Here is a 10,439-nt window from a genome sequence, read left to right on the forward strand (position 1 = left end):
GAGGACTGGGTGGGAGACTGGAAAAGAAAGAGACTAGACACGAAAGCTGGGGACAGGAGGTCCACCCAATGCTGATAGCAGACGGTGGCCTCGTTTGTTATTTTGTATACAATTTTTATAGCAAAAGTAACTTTCCTTGGGTAGGGTGTTTTGGGACCTTGAGAAAGTAGCCCCCTCGTCTCAGGGAACAAATTCCTTGGAAGCAATCTTTCCGAAGCGAGACAAAACAAAGTATAGCAAATGGAAACTGTTAATAGGATGGCCTTCCACTCTAACTTTTAAGGTTGTCTGTGACATTGGCTGTTCTTTCTTCAGTGGCACAGTGGAGATGAGATCTACCCAGCAACCGTCCCACGCTGCTCCCCAAGGCCTAAAAGCCTGTCAGCTTGCCAGCTGCCAGGCTTAACCCTTCCTGCAGCTCTGGTCTGTAACTTTTAGGCTGCTCTCAAGCTGCTCACCCTAACAAGGAGGCCTGTAGCTCGCCAGCTTACAGCCTCAGCGTTCCTGGCTGATCCCAGCCAGCTCCCCACATACAACCAAGGATACTTTACATAGAAGGCTATCATTTAAAATCAAAGGACAGATAAAGAACTCCCCAGGTGAGAAAAAGCTAATAGTTCATCACCACCAAACCAGTATTACAAGGAATGTTCGAAGGACTTCTTTAAGACAGAAAAAAGAAAAACATCAAAATTATTAATTAATAAAATGGCGATAGCTACCTATCTATCAACAATTACTTTCAGTGTAAATGGATTAAATGCTCCAATCAAAAGACATAAAAGGGCTGTATGGATAAGAAAACAAAACCATTGAGCACTTCAGATTGAAAGACACACACAGACTGAAAATAAAGGGATGGAAAAAGTCATTTCCTGTAAATGGAGGTAAAAAACAACCAAAACAGCTGGGGTAACAATATTTACACCAGACAAAATAGACTTTAAATGAAAGGCTATAACAAAAGACAAAGAAGACCCAGTAATCCCTCTTCTGGGTATTTATCTGAAGAAACTCAAAAAGCTACTTTGAAGGGACCTGTACATCCATATGTTCATTGCAGCATTGTTTACAATGGCCAAGATGTGGAGTCAGCCTGGGTGCCCATCGATGGAAGAGTGGATAAAGAGGAGGTGGAACATAATACAATGGAATATTGCTCAGCCAAGGAAGGGAATGGGCTCTTGCCATCTGCAGCGGCCTGGATGGACCTGGAGGGTATTGTGCTGAGTGGAGTATCAGACAGAGAAAGACAAATGCACTGAGATTTCACTTATATGTGAAATCTAAACAACGAAATGAACAAACAAACAAAACAGAAACAAACTCATAGATCAGAAAACATTTTGATAGCTGTCAAGTGAGAGAGGGCTTGGGGGTGTGGGTGAGAAAAAGGGAAAGGATTAAAAAGTACACATTAGTTGTTACAAAGCAGTCATGGGGATGAAAAGTGAAGCATAGAATATAGTCAATGATGTGGTAATAACTGTGTATAGTGAGTACTAGGTGGGTACTAGACTAGTCAGGGGGATCACTTCTTAAATTATATAAATGTCCCACCACTATGCTGCACACCTGAAATTAATATAAAATAACATTGAATGAAGGCTGTAATTGAAAAAATTTTAAAGGGGGAGAAAGGTGAAGGGGAATAAGAGAACCAACTTTCCAAGTATATAACAAGTAAGTCATGGGGATGTAACGTACAGCATGGGGAATATAGTCAATAATATTGTGATAGCATAGTATGGTGTCAAATGGCTCCTGGACTTATCATGGTGATCTCTTCTTTAGATATATAAATGTTGAGTAAGCATGGTGTACCCCTGAATCTAACATCATATTGTAAGTTAGCTATATTTTTAATGAAATCCTTTTTTTTTAATTTCTCTGTGCTTTTTTTTTTATTTAAGATAAAAATGTATACTGCTAAAAATTAATGGGTTCTGCAACTAACATAGAATCTTGGACTTTGTTGATAGGAGATCAAACCATTAATCATTTTTAGAGATGAAAAAAAAAATAGGAGTACTTCCATAGGAGAAAATACTCATGATGAGATTTGATAAAGTAGATTTGTGTGTATGAACTGAATAATGCACACCAAATCTGAAAGAAATTTCATAGGTTTTGTCAGTGTTTCTTAAAAACAAATCGCCCAGTAAAACATTCCAGTTGGCATTTTCTTGTGTCTGGGATAAAATTAATCACATGTAAACTCATGGATGGGAAAAACATATTCATTGTTCAATAGCCCTTGTTCTGCTCTGGTCTCCAGAAGATCATAATCTTGACAGTCAAAGCTTAGAAGAGGCTGTGTTATTACTAAAAAATTGTCTTTATTCCCACTACCACCCTGACTTAACTTTTATATATTCTTACTTCAGAATACTCAATATGAGCTAAACTACTTCCCTTCTGACATTTTCTTTTTCAGTTTATATGATTCAGTGTAAAACAGGGGAAAGCAGAAAGCCCTAGGAGCCTGGGGTATCTTGCTGAATCATTAAGTGAGGTTTTGCCTGGGTTACCCCGAGCATCTCCCTGTAGTAAGATTTGAGGTAGCTTTGCTTTGCTTTTGTGAAATGTAGGAGAATTGTGCCAGCTAGCATTGTCAACACAGGACATTTTCAGGCAGATAAATTTTGGAGAACACAAGCATGAGAGACTTAGAAATTTTCTGCAGACATCTTTAGGATTACTCTAATTTGAAGACCACTTTTTAGATGTTTGGGTTAGGACAAGCCTCTCTTCTCCCAGATAGAGCCCCCAGATTCCATGACCCAACACCCCCTTCAGTGGCATTCATTCTCTCTTTTTCTCTCTTCCTGTTTCTGGCTTCTTCCTTTCTATGCTCTCTCACTCTCTCTCTCTCTCTCTCTCTCTGTTTCTCTCTCTCCTTCCCTCCTTATTTCCTGCTCTCTGTCTTTGTTTTCCTCCCTGCCTCCCTGCTCTCCCCCTCCTCATTATCTTCTTCCCCCTCCTACCCCACGCCATCCCACCCCCCCTCTCTCACTTTCTCCCTAATCATACACACAGCCTCTGACCAAGAGGGCTGGGTCAGGAATGGTCCATCTCCATCATTAATCACATCTTGCCTTTGAAACTGACCCTCCTGTAAGGCCTTGGGAAGAGCTTCTCACATGACATGCCGATTTCCTATACTGTCCTCTTAATCTTTGCCCTTGAAACTAGGACTTGACCTCTATGGTCTCTCAACTGCTGCCACTAGGAGCAACCCAGAAAAACAATAGAGAAGCCAGCGTGCAGCTCACCCTGAGCTCATATCATGAGGCCTGGTGTGACCTCAGCCACCCTGTACCATTTCGCAAGCCTTTTGAGGCTGCTGCTGAATGTTCTACCTACTGCCAGGTGCGGGGTCTGCCCATTTGCTGCCCCAGAATGATTGGCAGTCCCTACCATTTTGCCTACTATTTTGGCCCCATTGCCCTCAATAGATCATCATGAAGGTGTATACTCTGGTTTCTATGCATTTTCCAGTATCTGGACTGTACAAGTTTGCTCATGATTACATAAATACAAATATATGTCTTACAGTATGGAAAAATAGCTGGATGGTTTCTCCTCAAACTGTTAAAAGTGATTAGTTTTGGCATATGGGATTGCCAATTACACGGGGTTAAATAGTACCCTTCAAAAATCCAGAATTTCACAGTGTGATCTTATTGGGAAATAGGTCATAGACATCATTAGTTAAGATAAAGTCACACTGGGTCAGGGTAGGTGCTAACCCAATGACTATTACCCTTATAAAAACAGATGAGACACACAGAACTATCATGTAAAGACAAAGACGGGCTGACTACACGAGGCAGGAGATACTAGGGACCACCAAAAGCTGGAAGAAGCAAAGAGGGTTCTCCCCTAGAGCCTTCAGAGGGAGTGTGGTCTGGATGATAGCTGGATTTTAGATTTCTAGGTTCCAGAAGTGTGAGAGATAAACTTCAGTCATAGTAAGCGCCAGTTTTTGGTTCTTGATGACAGCAGTCCTGGGAATCTAATACCCTGCTCGAAAATGGGGGAGGAGAACCCTCTCACACTTTCCTGCCTGTATTTCCAAATTACCTGAATTTACTATAGCAGACATCAAGTATTTTAGCAGTTTTTAAAAATGTTTTTTAAAAAGTAAAGACAAGCATCCTAGGAATAACATTGTAGACCAAAATGAATATTGACTGGATATTTCATTTAATGCCCTGAATTTCAAGAATTCTTTTACATAAAGTACAATTAATGAACACGTTTTCTCAAGTGATCCTCATAGAGTAGAGAAGACATCACTGGGGCAATTTCAAAATTCAGGAATTCCTCATGAATTACAGAGAAATGCTGGGATGTGTGGGAGTAGATTTTATTTGGCTTATGCCTCTGGGAGATTCAGGGAAGTGATAACTTCCCCAGCAAGCCCTAAGAAGTGCAAATTAACAGCAGGATTATTTTCAAGAATACAGAGGCTGGTTGCAGAGGTAATGAGATGGGAAATGTATGGCTGGGTAATTTGACTCGGGGCATCAGGCCTAGCAAATCACTTCTCCCCCAAATGTAAAGAAACTTGCAAACCTTCCCTGTCAGTAAGTCCCTGCTTCTGGCATTGTGATACAGACCACTCCCTTAGCCCATTAGGGAGTCCTAGAAAATAACCATGAACCCACTGAAAGGAGAAAGGATCACTGAACAGGCCTTAACAATATGATAATCACACATATTACATAACCACCTCTAAATTCAAAATGAATGTTCAAGAAGTGTTTATGAAATGTAAGCACTTAACAATCAGTTATTTCTGCTTGCTGTTAGAGAAAAACATCTCTTTGTGTTCTGAATACACATTTATGATCTTGAAACATTCATAACAGAACAGGTGTCTCCGGGGGCCCATAGGAGGTGGAGAAGAGTGAAGGGTGGAACAGGAGAAGCAAAATAAAATTCCCAGCATACCTATATTCCTTACAATCCAATTTCTTTATCCCCCTAAAACATTGCACCTCCATTGGTATTCCAGAGATGAGCATCCACAATAATTAATATTGCTTTACATGAAAAGCATATTCAAATAGATAAGGAAACATCATCAATCCAATAAACAAAAGGCAAAAAAAAAAAACTTTTTTCACGGGACAGGAGATTCAACTAGAGGAGAGATGTAAAATAAAACAAGAATGGATTCCAATTTTCTCCAATAAAATGAAACTTTTGAAGATACCCAGGATCCAGGAAGCTGTTAGACTAAAGAAAGAACCATGAAAGGGTAAGAAAGCAACAGAAAACTTAGTGAATGTTAAGGAGCAACATATTATAGAAGATGGTAGGTGGGCACACGGTGTAGCCCTGCATGCCAGGGAACTTAAAAGAGGACATCGGAGGCAAGGAAAGAACTATGGCTAGAAAAGGAAGTTGGAATAAAAGCAAGACAAGACCACGTGTACTGGGTTCACCCTGTGAAGGTGAGGAAGTGAGGCGCAGCCCCTGAGGAAAGACCATGGGACTTGCCAACCTGGGGGAGCTCTGAATTGCTGATAAAGCGAGGAGGAAGAGGGGCCTGTTCTGGGAGAAGGAGGAGCCTACACGCGTTTCTTGGCTACAGAACAGGAACACCAAGATGTGGAAAACCCTAAGTGCAAATAAGTAAGGGGGAAGAGGAACTGGTTCTAGGAAAAGGAGGAGCCTACACGCGTTTCTTGGCTACAGAACAGAACACCAAGATGAGTCCCGGAAACGGTTATAAGAGATCAGCGAGGGGCAGGGTTGGATTTGGTTGAAAGTGTGCCAATAGGAGGGAATTACGTCACAGAAATAGCGGTACCAGGAGAGCCTCTTGAAATCTGCCCTGGAATTTACAACAAACTGAACAGCTAGCTATAACTCCACAAAGGACTCCCTGCGCAGCAGACAGTCGAGACTGAGAGACCTGCATCTGAAATCATCTAAAGGTGGGCAAATTGGGTGAGCGGGGGAGGAGGAAAGGGGAGAGAGGGGAGAGGGGAGACTCGGGTTTCGCAGGCGCCAGATGCAGACCTGAGCTCAGAGCTCTGAGCTCCCTGCATTCCTGAGCTACCGCTCTCATGGGAGAGGGAAGAATTCAGACTGCTGTGATCCCACAATCCCGCCTGAGGGACCAGCATATAACACGGCTGAAACCCACCCTCACAGCAGAGACCTCGGAGCAACGACTGAGGGAAGAAGGGTGAAAATGGTGGTTTAAGCCCTCACTGCCAAGCGGAGGGTGGAAGGCATAGACACAGACGCTAGCTGCCCCTTCCTACCCTCCCAGAGCTCGCCCCACCCAACACACCCTCTCAATGCTAAAAGCGGAAGAGTAGCCATGTCACATCAAAAGAACAGAACATTTGCAGTACTAAGAACAGCAACCAGCAGCCACAGACTCGCCGCCCAACTAGTTCCTGCGAAGGGGAGGGAGCCTTGGGTGCAGGATTGGCTGGCCTGGTTGTCGCTGCCATTGCTCAGAACCACCTCTCACAGCCCACCCCTCCCCTGACCCCACCTATATGGGCGGATCTCTGCAGGGGTAAACAGGGCCCCTGAAACACACAGGCCCTGAATCTGGTGCAGGAAGAGCTTTAAAACTTCAGAAGTTCCCCACATCCCCCAATGGAGGCAGTGCCCTGTGACTCAGGCTACCTACTCATGGAGGAGAAGCCCACCCTCCAGGGAATTTCTCCCCCACCCCCCCCACACACACACATTATGTGAAAAGCTGGAACAGTGCAGAGAAAATATAACACTACAGTGTGAGAGAGAATAAAAGGTTGCAGCAAGAGAGAAAATAAAACATTCCACCAACTCCTACTGGAAAGCAAAAGAAAGACCTCTTCCTATCAACCTGTTGCAGAACCCAGTCCTGTAGATGCCTAGGAAGAGAAATAATCATTCATGAATTGCCATGAATAACCAAGGTAACAAGGCAGCTCAGAAAGTATGCAATAGGATGACACTCCTGGGTGGTGCTGAAGGCATGGAGATGTGTGTGTGTGTGTGGGGGGGGGTAATATGAGTGTGTCTCAGCCTCCATGATATACCTACATATGAGACCAGCTCCCTGTGGACTTCTTAAATCTCACTGGAGTTGGTTCTCCTCTGTAAATTACAGCAAAGCTAATTAACCCTGTTCTAACAGTATTCATTATCTACACACATATCTCTCTTTATAGAGATCCTAGCAAATCCAGTAACTGGCAGACATTCTGTTATTTGGTGCTTGAAGAATCTCCACTAACCTGTTTCCCGATAGACAGGCACAACCTCATTCTTGGTAAAAAAGGAAGAAATAAAATATCTTAAAATATTGCAATTCAACAATTCTGTCAAATCTTCACACCCTTCACAGGAAGTAAGGTTCAGGAAAATCTAGGAGACATTTTTTAACCAACCTACAAAGGTATGAGAAAGAGCAGGATGGTTTCTGAAAGTGTAATTGCCTCTTTGGTTTTATTGGATTCCTGGATTCTCGGAACCAATGATGTTGGTGGATATTTAGAAAATACCCAAAGACATAAGTTGGCAAGTATTCTCATGTAAAGACTCCTGAGAATTGCTGATCTTCTGTGATACCGTATGATCAGGATATCATCATCCTGTCGATTACATGCAAGACGCACTTCCCAGGAATAGAAAACAAACAAAAAAAAGGATGAAATGGTTTTCATTTCACCCAACCCAAACTCCTGATCTTTATCACGTAGTGCCTTTTCCTCAAACCCAGCCTCTGCATGAGGAATCTTGGAAGCTTAGTCTCAGAAGAAATCAGCCTTAGTCTGAAGTTCCCTCAAAGGCCAATTTATCCTACTCTGTCACACTATTTCTTCTTCCATGCCCAGGCTAAGCTTCCTGCTTCTGTCCTATGGAGGTCAGGTCCCTTTCTCTTTGATCCCAAGTCAAACCACCCTGCTCCCTCTCCAGGAACTTGCACCCTGTCTGGTGACAATGGCCTGGGATGCAACCTTCACTGAGAAACTCCTATTCCTCATGGTTGCAGTTTTTCATCCTGTGCCTTAGCTCTTGTCATTTTCTTATATCTTTGGACTTACTCATTAATAATCAAAACCCCATTCATCTGCATGCCCTCTCACCCTGGACCTGACTCAACTCAGGGATCTTTTACATGACAATATACATGCTATTGGCAGAGGTGACCTAGAGCAGAGTGGTCTGGGGATGAGAGGGATCAGGCAGGGAAAGTCTTTTATAAAATTATAAACAAAGATCTCCTTCTCCTCCACCTCCTACCTCCATCCTTTCTGCTTCTGGGACCTCGTTGTAGGTGAGTCTGCCTGTGAATTCTTGATGTGCTGGGACTGGAGACCCTGCTGATGCTGATGTTAAAATGAACCCACAATAGTAACAAGTGTCAGAGAGGTGTAAGGAAGTCAGAACTCTCAGACATATTCCCATCATGTGCTTGTGGGAATATAAGACAGTATGTCACTATGATCACACAGATGGAATCTAATAATTAATAATAATAATAAACTAAAAATTAAAAGAATTTAATCCAAACTTAGAGACACAAAGAAGATTGCGGGTTGCCAGAGGTGGGAGGCGGGGTGTGGCCTAAATGGGTGAGGGTGGTCAAAAGATACAAAGTTATATGTTACATAAGACTGGGAATGTAATGTACATGGTGACTAGTTAACAATACTGTATGGTATATTTGAACGTTGCTGAGATTAGATCTTAAAAATTCTCATCACTAGAAAAAATAATTATAACTATGGGTGGTGATGGATATTAACTAGACTTATTGTGGTGATAAAATCATTGTGTTGCACACCTTAAACTAATACAATGTAATATGTCAATTATATTTCATTTAAAAATAAACAAAAGAAATACACAAAACCTCATATCAGCGTGATGCACAATATCCAAAAAATGGACACAACAAAAATGTCCATCTATTTATGAATGGGTAAAAAAAATTGGGTTGTATTGTATAAAAGCATATTATTTACTCATAAAAAGATGAAGCACCAATACATGTACATCACAGATAAACCTTGAAAACAACATGCTAAATGAAAGCAGCTTGATACAAATGGCCACATGCTGTGCAATTCCATCCATAAGAAATGTCCAGACCAGACAAATCCATGGAGATAAGTACATTAGTGTTTTCCAGGACCTGGGGAATGGGGGGAGAACTAACTGTGGGGGGGTTTCTTGAGGGTTTAATAAAAATCATGTGGAATTAGATTATGGTGATGGCTGCACAACCTTGTGACTATACTAAAAACAGTGACTTGTACATTTTAAAAGGTGAACCTTATGGTATATGAATTATACCTCAATTAGAAAGTCAGTCCCCTGTGGTAGGGAAGACACTGGGCTAGATGCCTGGAACAACAGCCCTCTTCCTGGCCATAGCTGTGCCTCAGGGGACAATGTACTCCAGGGAAAAAACACTTTGTTTCATCAACTTCCTTTCCCTCTCAAAGTAATTTATTTCTACTGAACCCCAGCTGGGTAGAGCTGTTTGGGGCAACTGAGGGATTGGCATGACTTGATTCTCTCTCTGAGCTCAGGGGCGATAAATCACCCCAATTCCATTCTCCACTCAATGTTCTTGGCAGCCTCGAGATGGAGGCCTAAAATGATGACTGAAAACCCAGCCTCCTCTCCTGGTCACTGGGGGACCCACAGAGGAGAGTTTGGCAGTATTTCACCCATTCTCGCCTCTTTGGATTCTGTGGGAAGCCATTTTCTCTATGGAGAGTGCAAAACAATGGTTCTCTTCATTTAAACCAAGGAAGTATGTCATTTTAAGCTCAGAGTCTGCCTAACATTGTTAGGGTAGTGACACTCATGCAGTTTCCAGAGCCAGCTTATCTACCTGGATACCTCCTCTGCGCAATTCACTACCTGTAAAAACCTGGGCTTCTGTTCCACCACTGTGTGCCTCGGTCTGTCATCTGTGAAATGGATAGCAGAGAGGCCTGCCTCAGAGTTATTGAAGGTGTAAGTGGGCAAATGTATATCCCGGCCCATAAACATCAACAGTTTTTCATATTATTCTGCCTCTGGGAACGCCATGCCCATGAAGAGAATAAGGTTCCGGTGATCACAGAATTACTATCCATGACATTCAGTGAACACCTTTTTCTCAGTTTTTCTTACAGGCGTTTGACTATGTTCCAGCCCATGAACCTGAACCTGGCATGCTAAAGAGCATGGTGACAGATAAGTGTCAGGATTTGGATGGCTCGAATATTTTATTTTTGTTTCATGGTTAGAGCCAAAATAGAACGCTGCTGTATAAAATGGCTGCTTTGTCTCGCGATTGTTCTTCTATTGTGAGCATGTTAACACTGCAAGGTGTATGAGCTTCCCACTGACCTCAGAGCACAAGAAATCTGGGATTGGCTGCAGGGCCTGGGGGGTAACAGGGAGGACCACGATCAAGG

This window comes from Hipposideros armiger, unplaced genomic scaffold, assembly GCF_001890085.2.
Source record: "Hipposideros armiger isolate ML-2016 unplaced genomic scaffold, ASM189008v1 scaffold_674, whole genome shotgun sequence".
Lineage (NCBI taxonomy): Eukaryota > Metazoa > Chordata > Mammalia > Chiroptera > Hipposideridae > Hipposideros > Hipposideros armiger.